Source organism: Schistocerca piceifrons, chromosome 8, assembly GCF_021461385.2.
Source record: "Schistocerca piceifrons isolate TAMUIC-IGC-003096 chromosome 8, iqSchPice1.1, whole genome shotgun sequence".
NCBI classification, from domain to species: domain Eukaryota; kingdom Metazoa; phylum Arthropoda; class Insecta; order Orthoptera; family Acrididae; genus Schistocerca; species Schistocerca piceifrons.
In genome coordinates this window covers 159360779-159374695 of record NC_060145.1, presented here as the reverse complement: position 1 = coordinate 159374695, position 13917 = coordinate 159360779, and the positions used below count along the sequence as shown (strand labels likewise).

Genomic DNA, 13917 nt, shown 5'->3' with positions numbered 1-13917 from the left:
TTTTTATCAAACGTTGATTTCAGTTATGCAGCCGCTTTCTCGAGAGCTACTTTCAATAAATTATTAGAATGTCATCATATTATTATAATTTGTTAATCGAGGAAATTGAGCACCTAAAATGTTTCGCCCGAACAGGGACTTGAACCCTGGACCCTTAGGTTAAAAGCCTAATGCTCTACCGACTGAGCTATCCGGGCTCTGATCAGCCCCGTTCCCAGAACACGTTATTCTGAGCAGTCGTGCGTTAGTGCTGACTCAGTGACGTAGGTTGCGATCGCCGTCGTGTCCGTTATTGCGGGAGCAAGCGTTCAGAATGAAGTCATCTTCTAGCCGGCAGCAGGCGAAACGTGCCGAGCTGGCCGCGGAATATTTCTCCTAAGGTACTTAAATGTTTTGTCTGCAGAATGTAAAAAAAAAAGAAAAGAAAGGAAAAAAACGGGAAAGTAATGAGGCATTAAGGCCAAGAATGTAAAAGGGTTGTAGCTGTCACGTCAGTTCACTCTTACAGGAAAGGAACCTAACTACTCTTAAACGTGAACACTGCGCTCGCGAAGCTTGAAAAAGACAGCCAGAGATGCTGTCAAAACAACGTGTCAATTGACAACAGCTATTCGGCTGCAAACTCCAACATTAGGAATTCTAGTAAGATTATATGGAGAGCAGCTTTTACTATCTTCGTGTAGTGACAAAGCATGAGATTCTTGCAACAGCTTTCAAATTCTTATCCGGTTACAGAATATCTCTGCTATAGGTCTTACTGTGTTTTCAGTGGTTCAGATTGTAAAAACAAGCGGTGACACTCTGCTGCGCTTGAGCCAATCGTACACACGGATGAACTGACGGTTTTAATTCCCACAGAACCAAATCCAAAAATTACAAAATATACAAGCAAGTAAATCATTTAGCTGTGGAACAGACAGCATCTAGCGCAGAGACGAATGCGAGTCCCACTGCACCGAAAACCGATGTATGATCTGTAGTTTCACTTTCGGCGACAATGCTTCACGCATTATAAAAAAAAAAAAAAAATGGCTCTGAGCACTATGGGACTCACTGCTGAGGTCATTAGTCCCCTAGAACTTAGAACTAGTTAAACCTAACTAACCTAAGGACATCACACACATCCATGCCCGAGGCAGGATTCGAACCTGCGACCGTAGCGGTCTCGCGGTTCCAGACTGCAGCGCCAGAACCGCGCGACCACTTCGGCTGGCTTCATGCATTATATTATCGCCCTTCCTTATCACGTCGTTAACTCTGCTAACTAGAGACGTGAAGTGTTCTGGTTATATTCTCAGGTGGCTGAACTTTTCACGTCTTCCGTTGTAATTTCCTGCAACAAAGTCGCTGGAAATCGACTTGACGTCTTGGTGTTATCCAGACAGGAATCCAAACACGTTTTCTATTTCTCTTCTTGTCTATCTATAGATTTCAGGAAGACAAGAATTTACTCCACTACTACTGCTGCAGCTGCCAAAACTTGCATTCACAAAACTACGGAACTCTTTTTTATTCTACAGTCATGCACGTTTCCTGAAACAAGTTTCAGAATTTAATGCCACCGTGAAAACTAGCCTTGACTATACACTGACCGCAGAGACATCTACCGGTGCTTTCGGTAGTTCAGGGTCGACAGCCTACCTCTGGCGAAGCGCGACTTGCTCGCCGTGTTGCACGGCCCGGAGAGACGTGAGGCGTGGGCCGCAGAAGGCGTGGCCTTTGCCAACGCTCTGCGCCGCTGCCTGCACATCCGGCAACGGTGCGCTGACGTCAGTCGGCGGCGTCGCGGCGCCTACCCCCTGCGGTGGTGGTAGGTCAGGCGACTGCACCTCCTCAAGCATCCCTACGAGAGGGGCGGCTCCACGGGTTCCACAGCGAGATCGGTGGACAGTGTGCTACACCCTAGCCGTGTGGCACAGACCACGTAATCTCAGGCGAAGTAAACGAAAACAACTCGCCCGACTTCGCGGCCGCGATAGATATGAAAAGCCTTTTGAGATTTTAGACAAATTTCCTCTCCAGTATAGGACCGCGTACGGTGGTTGGAACTACGCTACTCACAAGGGGTCCTGATTCGTTTGGTTGAAGGAATTAACAAGACCAATAGCAAAAAGATTTAGGAGTAATAAAAACGGGGTGAATTCTGAAGACAGAATGGGACAGCACACTATGAAGCCGAGAGCGGCCTTCACTGACGCTACAGAGAACAAGAACACTCTAAGACACAGGAAAGACGCACCATGAAGGAATTGTCCAAATGGGATGGAAATCGGTAGATATGGTTTAAATGCACAGACATACAAATGATTAAAATTTCAGAAACAGCTTCACAAATTGACGAAGTCAGCAGCACCTTGGTCCAGTTCTGGCCTTCATGGAAGCAGTCATTTGGCTTGGCATGTTCTGATGTGCTTAATCCATTACAAAGTTTCTTGCAGGTACACGACAAATGCAGTTTGGCACTTTGAACATCTTGAAGTAATCCAAAATATTCTAGTGACTGTATTCATATCACAGGAAAGGTTTCACATTCTTGGGTTGAACTTCATATCTTAGGCAAGATGTCACAGTCTTCGGTGAAACTCTCTTTGGTGCACTGAAGAGTGCACGATTTCTGAGCGGCTAGCTGAGTTGTTTGCATAATCCCGTTTGGAGAGGTGGCTACTATCACCTCTCCATCGCAGATAGTGACGTAATCTTTGGCGCCGTAGGCAGGCCCGATGACTTCTCGTCCCGATGGCGTACTTGTGCCAAGGCCAATTACAAACTGCTTGTTTTTCCCACAAAAATTCCAGTCGCGAACACTTTTTTCACTCCTACGAATCACGCCGGCAGCTTCCAGGACGAACTGGAGCGTACGGCATGTGCCAGCGGCCGCGGTGCGTTGAACGCCTGCAGCGGATCACGGCCGCACGTCCCGTGGGACAGGATGTGCGCCCGTCGTGCGACACTGTCGTTACGGTAAGGAGCCGTTTGCATGCGGCGAAGTTCGAACCCGCGATAAGGCGGGCAGCGCAGCACCGCGGAGCGAACCATCGCCGAGCGCCGCTCTTCGAGCCGCAAATTAAAGGAAATTAAACGACTATCTGGGCGCGCTCAGCACATTTACACGGCCGTTACACAGGTGGCGCCTGTATCTTAATTACAATCTGGTTTTACACTCCTCTCCGGCGCGCGCTCCAACTTCTCGCACCGGGTGTCACGACACTCGTAGCGTCGCTCCATCCACAGGCGTCCGCAAGGGGGCAGGAGGAGGCCCTCGCCCCCTGCTGGAATCTGAGTACAGGGTTTTTACTCATTACAGAATTCTCCGAGATTTCTAGCATTCATTGCGACTTCACTGGCCTGCTGATTTAACATTGTCTATAGTGACACACAATACCGTAGCTTTAGCAATCACTATACAGGGTGTTACAAAAAGGTACGGCCAAACGTTCAGGAAATATTCCTCGCACACAAAGAAAGAACATACGTTATGTGGACATTGTCCGGAAACGTTTACTTTCCATGTTAGAGCTCATTTTATTACTTCTCCTCAAATCACATTAATCATGGAATGGAAACACACAGCAACAGAACGTACCGGCGTGACTTCAAACACTTTACTAAAATGTAGACTTTCACGGCCGGAAATATAATGTCCATTATAATTATCCGGGCTGTTATGCCGTGGTCGGTTGATGAATTCTGTGGTGATTCCCAACGTTTCGTCTCCGACTGCGGGAGACATCTTCAAGGGGGTCCGTAGGTCAATGGAAGGTCCAACACACCCACTGGCTCGCTACTGACTGCCGCTAAATTCCGTGTCCGCGCGCTCCCGCGCCGCAGTGTGACGTCACGTGTTTTGAAAACGTCAGTGCAATTGGCCGCTGTCCGTCGCCGTCGATCGCCGTTGCCATCACCCCAGTAGTGGACGGGTGGTACACATCTTCTTTAACACCGGCATCCATATACCGTTTCATTTCTCGCCCTCCTCCTTTCGGTTGAAATTATTTGGGTGTTTAGCGATTTCGATTGCCTCCCTGTAGAGCCTTTCGTAGTATCCGCTTGTGGCCGCTAGTACTTGCGTCTCCTCGAAACGAATATTGTGGTTCCTTGGCTGGAAAGCATGCTCCGCAACAGCTGATCGTTCCGTTTCTCCTCTTCTACAATTTCCCTTGTGCTCTTCCAAACGTTTAGAAACAGTTCTTTTAGTGGTGCCCACATAAACATCACCACAGCTGCATGGGATCCTATACACTCCAGCTTTTTCCAAAGGTTTGCGAGCGTCCTTGGCAGGCTTAAGATATTCCTGTATCTTCCTGGTGGGCTTGTAAATTACGGTAATATTCCGCTTCGTCAAGATCCTCCCTATTCTTTCCGTTACATTTTTAACAAACGGCAGGAAAACCTTAGATTTTGCAGTAGCCTGTACGTCAGCATGATTTCTGTGTGGCTGCCTCAACGCACGTTTTATTTCGGCGGACGAATATCCGTTCTTCGTTAGTGCATTGTGGAGATGTTCCATCTCAGCGTCGAGCAACTCAGGTTCACAAATATTTCTAGCTCTGTCCGCTAACGTCTTGATAACACCCCGCTTCTGTTGTGGGTGGTGGTTCGAATCCCGGTGCAAATAACGGTCCGTGTGCATACAAGTATGCACCACAAAATGTACTGGAGAATGATGAGTACAAATTATACTGGAAAAGAACCATTATAACAGGTAAAACAACACCACATAACAAACCTCACATCATACTCACCAATAAAAAGAAGAAATATCCATACCCAATACAACAAATATACAGAAGAAAACAGGAGAAAAAATTGAAAAATACCTGCAACTGGCTGAGGAAGTCAAGGACATGTGGCATCAAGATAAAGTTGACATTATACCAATTGTACTATCAACTACAGGAGTCATACCACACAATATCCAGCAGTACATCAACGAAATACAACTACATCCAAACGTATACATACAACTACAGAAATCTGTAATTATTGGTACATGTTCAATTACCCGAAAGTTCCTAAATGCTATATAACATATACCGTAGAGTTAAAAGGAAGTCACGCTTGATCAAGGCCCGCGTGACTTTCCATTTTTAACCAGACATAACGTCTGAGAAAGGAAAGAAGTAATAATAATGATAATAATAATAATAAGGGCATGGTTCGCAGAAGTTGAAAAATATGTGGAAATTTCTCCCGAAGATATCCAAAAGCCGTGCTCTGCTTGAAGAAAGACTAGCAACACGCAAAGGTTTCCAGGAAAATCCGAAACTGAAGACAAGGCAAGCGTGGACCCAAGGGAAAAAAAGAACGAATGTAGGAGAATTGCGCGGCATTTAAAGCTCGAAAAAAGGGACTGTTGAATTGACGTGGTACTTAGTTGGCCAGGCAGAATGGAATAGTTGTTGCTAGTGGCTACACCTCGCATAAACAAACATCGCAAAATTTAACGTATTCATAGCACTGCAGTTGCCGCAGTTTGTATAACACAGTGTGTAACTGGAGTCACCCCAGACAGTTACTGTTCATCACGTCTTTCACGCGACCCGCAGTGTCGACGGAAGGCTCCTCTTTGTTGCCCATTGCCAACAAACTGATTTTTGACGTGGAAGTTGACGCGCCCATTCGATAGAGTGGTCCCACATTAGTATAGAGCGATGTTCGCTTTCCCGGTATGTACTATCAGAGACAGTGAAACATGAGGAATAACCACTACTGCAGCACAGACAGCACAGCACCGCCCCGGCCCGCGCCGACTGCTGCCGCCCTGAAGAAACGTGCTGCTCAGTCGCGGCTGGAATGTTCGTTATTCTCCGTGTTTTAATGTCTCTGTTTTCCGCCCCGATAGCTGAGTGGTCAGCGTGACGGATTTCCGTCCAACGGGCCCGGGTTAGACTCCCGGCTGGGTCGGGGAATTTTCTCTGATCAGGGACTGGGTGTTGTGTTGTCTTCATCATCATTTCATCCCTATCCGGCGCGCAGGTAGCCCAATGTGGCGTCGACTGTAATAAGATCTGCACCACGGCGGCAGACCTGCCCCGCAAGGGGCCTCCCAGCGAATCACGCCAAAAGCTCATTTCTTTTCCAATGTCTCTGTTAATTCATATCGACAGAAAGAATATCACACTAGACTAGTGTGGGTCCGTTCTATCGAATGGCCACGTAAAATTCCATTTCAATAGTAATTCTGTTTGTAACGGACAATGGGCGTCAAGTGAAAGACGTGATGAGCAGCAACTGTCTGGGGTGACTCCAGCTACACACTGCGAATATCTGCCGAAATAACAGAGAAAACGCGCCTGGTGACTCTTTGGTGGGACGCCCTCTACATCCAGCGAACGACATTACAATATATAGAAGAGCGTATTTACTGTACCATATTTTAAGGTTGCGGAGATGCATAAGTCTATGTCCACATATTAATCCGTGACGTTTATCTGCACCTTCAGCCAAAAATTAATTATTTCTTACCTTTTCCGGAGTAACTTCTATATTAAGTTTGCAGACATACAGTCTTTACCATTTGACTACCAATATGGAGCGGAAAACAATATTTTGTGTACTTTTTTTAAAAATCACTAGCGCTTTGAAATCCTGGAGACATACAGTACTGCAATTGACAAACGACATAGATTTCAAGATGTTGATTTTAATATAGTGTCTATAAGTCCGAACTAATTACTTATCTTTGACATGGAATTTTGTTAGCAAAAATTTCATACATGCTCACCGCATGTACAAAACGAACTCTCCTCACATACAGGAATCACATACTACAACAATTGTGAACACAGAAGCCCTGCTTGTTAGCGAAAATCTCAAACTTCACAGATATGGCGAGAAGGAATTCACGCTGTTAAGACAAAAGCAAAATAGCGAGAAACATTCGTAACCCAAACAGACGGAAGATGACTACAGATTAAAATACCAGAGAACAATAGAAATATTATGCAATCTCGTGGCAAGTATCCGAAAACGAAGATTAATAATTTGTTGACACAACTGCAGACTTTTATCCGCAAACTTTTAATATGCACGGAAAGTCTGAAAGCTATATTCAGGGTTCAGTAAGTTAAATAAGATCTAGGATTTTAGCCGGCCGGTGTGGCCGTGCGGTTCTAAGCGCTTCAGTGTGGAACCGCGTGACCGCTACGGTCGCAGGTTCGAATCCTGCCTCGGGCATGGATGTGTGTGATGTCCTAGGTTAGTTAGGTTTAAGTAGTTCTAAGTTCTAGGGGACTGATGACCTCAGATGTTGAGTCCCATAGTGCTCAGAGCCATTTGAACCATTTGAGCCATCTAGGATTTTAGATAAATTCCTCGGAAATTCAAAAATGGTTCAAATGGCTCTGAGCACTATGAGACGTAACATCTGAGGTCATCAGTCCCGTAGACTTAGAACTACTTAAACCTAACTAACCTAAGGACACCACACACATCCATGCCCGAGGCAGGATTCGAACCTGCGACCGTAGCGGTCGCGCGGTTCCAGACAGAAGCGCCTACAACCACTCTGTCACAGTGGCCGGCTCCTCGCAAGTTTGAGACAGAAGCTTGTACAGGCAAGATTTTACAGATGCGAAGTGCAGTTGTAAAACAAAAATTTGAAGACAACAGGAACAAAATAGAGTGAAGAAAGAAAGAGAATTCAGAGAGAAAAATTGACGACTTCCTGAAAAGCCCGAATACTAAATTGTAATACTAAGCGAGGAGACATTCCGTTTTGGGGTAACAACGGCCAGCTCTTATGATAAAAGAACAAGGAATATAACGAATGGATGTAACAGATTACGTAGATCAACCGGAATTCGATTGTTAAATGCAGAGGAGAGAGCGGGTAGTTGGAAAGAGTGCAATGAAAGCAACTATGAGGGGGAAGATTTGTCTGATGTGATAGAAGAAGAAACAGGAGTCGATTTAGAAGAGATGGGGAATCCAGTATTAGAATCAGAATTCAATCGAGCTTTGGAGGATTTAAGATCAAATGAGGCAGAAGGGATCGATAACATTCCATCAGAATTTCTAAAATCATTAGGAAAATTGGCAACAAAACGACTATTCACGTTGGTGTGTAGAATGCATGATTCTGGGAACATACCGTCTGACTACAAGAAAGGTTTCATCAATTTCGAAGACTGCAAGAGCGGACAAGTTGCGAGAATAATCGCACAAACAGCTTAACAGCAGATGCATCCAAGTTGCTGACAAGAATAATATACAGAACACTGGAAAAGAAAAATGACGATGTGTTAGACGACGGTCAGTTTGGGTTAGGCAAGGTAAAGGCAACAGAGAGGCAATTCTGACATTGCGGTTGATAGTAGAAGCAAGACTAAAGAAAAATCAAGACAGGTTCATAGGATTTGTCGACCTGGAAAAAGCGTTCGACAATGTAAAATGTTACAAGATTGTTGGAAATTCTGCGAAAGTTACGGGTGAGTTACAGGGAGAGACGGGTAATATGCAACATGTACAAGACCCAAGAAGGAATAATAAGAGTGGACGACCAAGAACGAAATGCTTGGATTAAAAAGGATCTAAGACGAGGCTGTCGTCTTTTGCCTCTACTGTTAAATCTGTACATCAAAGAAGCAACGATGACAGTAAAAGAATGGTTCAGGAGTGGGATTAAAATTCAAGGTGAAACGGTATCAATGATAAGATTCGCTGATGACATTACCATCGTGAGTGAAAGTGAAGAATTACATGATCTGCTGGATAGAATAGACAGTCTAATGAGTAAAGAATACGGATTGAGAGTCAATGGAAGGAAGTCCACTAGTATTAAACGTAGGCCTTAATTTAAGGAAGATATTTCTGAGAATATACGTTTGGAGCACAGCATTGTATAGTAGTGAGACATGGACTGTGAGAAAACCGAAATAGAAGAGAATCGAAGCATTTTAGATATGGTGCTACAGATGAATATTGAAAATTAGGTGGACTGATAAGGTAAGTGATGAGTAGGTTCTGCGCAGAATCGTAAAGGAACATGTGGAAAACACCGACAAGGAGAAGGCACAGAATGATAGGACATATTTTAAGACATCGGGGACTGACTTCCATGGTACTAGAGGGTGCTGTAGAGCGCAAAAACTGCTTGTTTTGAGAGGAGACCACAGCAAGAGTCTCTCCGCCTTTTCCTGCAAAAGACAGAGATTGGAAATACATCTAGGAGATAACTGAAGACGTAGGTTGAAAGTGCTGAAGTGCTGCTCTGAAATGAAGAGGTTGTCGCAGGAAAGAAATTCGTGGCGGGCCGTATCAAACCAGTCAGAAGACTGATGGAAAAAAAAGGCAGATAGTAAAAAGTTTAACGTATTTCAAAATTTCAAATGAACGGAAATACTTCTATGGGAAAGCAATTGCATATGTGATGACACGAAAAGTTTTAGCTATTATTTAGTTTTCTTTTTCTTTGTGTGAGACCAAGCGTGTGCAACAGGCCATGTCTGATCACGTTTGGCGACGAAGTATACAACCCTCCCCCCCCCCCCCCCCCCCTCACCCTCGTAGAGGCCCATCAAGCGTAGAGGAGACTAAATCATTGTGGATGTCGCGACTTGCATGTACATAACGAAGTTGGGTTATCATCGCTACTGAAGACAAAACATGGTTAACATTCCATTCCCACAGTGAAGCGTGTGTTAATTTCGACCGAGACGAATCACTGAGGCGCTACCTAGCAGGTGTAGGCAGTACATGCTGTAAGATAATTTCATCCGCCAGTGCCACTGCAAGTTTACCTGTGGTGCATTCCTCGACTTGTGGAGTCGAACGAGTTGCCAAGGAAGTAACACGCTTACGGAAGCAACCACTGCCGTTACCGTCCCTAATCGCCATGACACACGTCATCAACGGTTTCTCTTACTTCCCTATACCTAACACTAACCTACTTTCACAAGACTGGATACGATTCCTTTCGCTATCGTCGAAAAATAACGGTTACGGTTCCTTGTGTACACGGGAGAGTCGACAGAGCAAAGGCTCTAAAAACAATTGTCACTGAATCTTTTGCACTGTGGAGTAAAATGAAACGTGATACTTTCACAGGCAAACGGGTGCACGTTTAAGCCGACACATTTTGTACAATTGGTACTTTCTATCTTTATTTTGCCATTGTGCAATGTTCGCTAACTACCTGCCTACAGTTGCCATTAGCTTACACTGCAACCGTTTTCCAGACGCAAAGTTCAGCATAGTAGCTGTTAGAGCGTGCCTAATTTGACGACTAAAATGTATGTTCTAGCAGTTCGTACTTCAAAACAAAGAATCAAGACTCGTAAGATTTAAAAAAAATGAAAACCAAGATAAAAGCAGTTGGAATAGTAACAGTGTAAGGGAGTGGTGCTCCATTTCTCCTCTACTGTTTAACCTGTAATGGAAGAAACAAATGAAAGAAATGCTTCATAAGTGGGACTAAACTTCAGGGTGAAAAGGGTACCAATGACAAAATTCACTGATATTGATATCCAATGTGAAAGAGTCGAAGACTTACACGGCTTGTTGTAAAGTTACTAACTTATTTTGGTATTCAATCAAAGTAATGAGAATTCTGTTTTTATTCGATGTGTCACACTTCATATTTGTACAATGGGTATTTTTCAAACAGAACTTTCCAGTAGTCAATGCGTTACACCACAGAGGTGCTGAGTACAAGCAATGTGATCTTTGGTCATCAGTAGCATTGCCGGGGGCATTCAGTGAGAAGTAAGCGAAGGATTCGGATGTTGGTTACGCAGCTGTGTGGTCTTGACAGAGATGTAAATGCCGAGGATGCAGCTTCTTGGAATTTGAATTTGTGAAGATTGCTTTGATAAGTGTGAATTGCTCAGCCGCCAGCCGGTGTGGCCGTGCGGTTCTAGGCGCTTCAGTCTGGAACCGCGTGACCGCTACAGTCGCAGGTTCGAATCCTGCCTCGGGTATGGATGTGTGTGATGTTCTTAGGTTAGTTAAGTTTAAGTAGTTCTAAGTTCTAGGGGACTGATGACCACAGATGTTAAGTCCCATAGTGCTCAGAGCCAATTGTTCAGCCGATGGTCACACTGTACAAATGTCGGACGCTCGGCTACGTAATTTCTGAAGATGCGCTGATAGAGTGAAACCTGTCAAAATAAGGAAAAAATCGCTGCTGGCAATCCCTGCACTTGCTAGATATATTTTAATTTTTAATAGTCTGGACTTCCTTTCTTCGTTAGTGGCCTCTCTAATTCCCTCTGTGTCACCGTACTTAACACTGTCCTCCACTACTTCTGTTTAATTTTGGTTGACGTTCATCTTGCAACCTCTTTTCAAGAAACTGCCCACACCGTTCGATCGATCTTATAAGTCCTTTGGGATCTCTGACACAAAAACAATGGTTTCGGCAAATTTCGAAGTTTTTCTTAAACGTATGCTTCCGCGGCCGTTGTCGCAGTCAATAAAATTCTTCTGGGTTTGGGATCGCATTGTCAACTATAAAATTCCGACGTCCCAAACCCAGAAGAATTTTTGACCTTTCGAAGTTTTTATTCAGTCTTCCTGAAACTTAACTACCTTTCTAAATTCCATCGCGGAGTACTACACTGCTTGCTCTATGGATATGCTGATTAGCATGGGGGTAGGCTACATCCCTATTATACCCACTACCTCCCGGCTTTCGTGTCCATCGACCCTTATGACTGCAGACTGGTTTCTGTGGAAGTTGTAGATAGCTTTTATATCTGAAAAATTTAGCATTTAGAAGGACGTATTCCGGTCAGCAGTTTCAAAACGTAGTACTAATAGCAAAACAGCCTGCCCGGTGTGGTGCGTGACTTGTTTGGGGTCGCAGCAAGCAGCTTTCAGATGGGCTGCGTGGGCTGTGAGGCGAGAGGAGGCGAGGCGACGGGCCGCGGCGGGGCACGGGACGCTGTTTACGACGTGCTTCCGGCTGCTGCTGCTACCGCTGGAGTCCCCTCTTCCCCAGCGCTGGAGTGGGAGAGCCGGTAACGGAAAAAGCGCCGCGGGGCGAGGAAACGAGAAGGCGCCTCGCGAGCTCTCCCCGAGTGCAGCGGCTGGCTCGGGCACGACGGCCTGATCGAATCACTGTGCGCCACAAGTGCCACCTCTCCCTGGGACAACCGGCTCCGGCGGAAGCTCTTCGGCGTCTTTTTACCACTGCGTCTTTAAACCGTTGTCAGCTGCCTGTTAGCTTGCTTCCGTAGCGGATGATGCTACCATCGTTTAAAAAATACGCGACACTGTTTAATGTTACACAGTATTTATTATTTCACACAACGGTTTTCGGCAGTTGTACGAAGATATATGCATGTGTGTGTGACCTAGTAATTTTTGTGGAATTGAAGGTTTTAAATAGGTGCACGTATAATCTTGGTTTTCAAACATGAAAATTGTTCATTTTTGATGTAGGACTAAAACGAGAGGGAATATTACGGTAAGGCAATAATGTGACACATTAAATAATACACAACATGACGAAATGCAATTGTTCAGAGAAGGAAAATAGGTTGGAGAATACACAGTGAATTTTGATGACATGTCCCAAGGGACTGACTGAACAAGGCGTGCCTTAACAGGTCTAATATTACAAACTGGTAAAATATTACACTTGTTATAACGCACTCAAAATATATTTTATTTATTTTTTGCTTAACTTATTTTTCTTTTCATAATAACTGTTGCAATTTGCACTGCAGTTTATTATTTAATGTGTCACATATCTAATGTTAGCTAAATACTTTCAACTCGCATTTTGCTAAAATAATTCGTCTCATTGTAGACCTGAATCAGCCACTAACAATTGTCCTATTTCAAAACCAACTGATATAGTATGCAGTTACACTAAGTCTTTGGCTCCAAACAAAATTACTCAGGCCCTGGGAGGCCAAGCATGATGCAGCGTCGGCCCAGCACGCGGTTTTCACCAAACGATGTGTCTAAGGGAGCTTTCACCAGTGTAGCAATATGGGGTGGAGTGCCATCCTGCATGAAATTCGTATCTTCCAGCGGGTTCTTATCGACCTGCCAGGGTAGCCGAGAGCGCTAATGCGCTGTTTCCTGGACTCGGGTAGGCGCGCCGGCCCTGGACCGAATCCGCTCGGAGGATTAACGACGAGGGCCGGTATGCCGGCCAGCCTGGATGTGGTTTTTAAGCGGTTTTCAACATCCCGCAAGGTGAATACCGGGCTGGTCCCCAAGTTCCGCCTCAGTTACACGTCTCACAGACATTTGAAAACGTTAGCACTATTTCATGACTTACACTAGACGAAGACAGCTGGGGTACACTACTTCCATCCCAGGGGGTTCGGGGTGGCGACAGTTTGGGCATCCGGCCACCCTCTGCAATTACCACTGCCAAATCCGTCATAACAAAGCCGACCCCGCGTCGGAGCGGGACAAAGGCCCAAGAAAGAAAGCTGGTTCTTATCCAGCAGGTGCATATCCGCCAGGCTAGCGATGATGTGATTATATGACATGCCACGGTTCCTCGCAACCGTCACGCCGCACCCCACATTTCCTGGAACAAAAAGGGTCCAATCACGACTAACGTGGTAAATCTCCACCACACCATGATTCTCTCTCTCATGCAATGGGGTTTCCACGACAGTTCTAGGATTTTCGGTAGCGCAAATTCTGCAGTTGTGGAGTGTGAAATGGGCTTCGTCGGTCAAGCACCATCTGTTGCCTGGTTTTTGCACTCGTTTTTGGTTTCTGTAAAAGCCCATGTCATTTCAGGCACGTGCGTGCATTTTTACCTGTCTACCTATATTAATCGTAAATTAGAGCATTTTCAAATGATGACAAGAGATTAGGGCCACTCTGAATATCTCCCGAAGATGCTTGAATGTAAAATAAGAATCGAGTTCATATGGGGGCTTGGCAACAGCTGTTATTTCCGAGAACCTTTCTTGACTGGAAAGGGAAAAGGAAGAAGGGGGGGCA

At 45.1% G+C, this 13917-nt stretch overlaps 1 protein-coding gene and 1 non-coding gene across 2 annotated transcripts in view; both read right to left on the bottom strand.

Moving 5' to 3' along the window:
• Window positions 1–13917, bottom strand: part of LOC124712154 — a 1187639-nt gene that overhangs the window by 997570 nt on the left and 176152 nt on the right. The window lies entirely within an intron of this gene.
• Trnak-uuu lies at window positions 125–197 on the bottom strand. Its single transcript has one exon. It is a non-coding gene; the product is annotated as a tRNA-Lys (tRNA).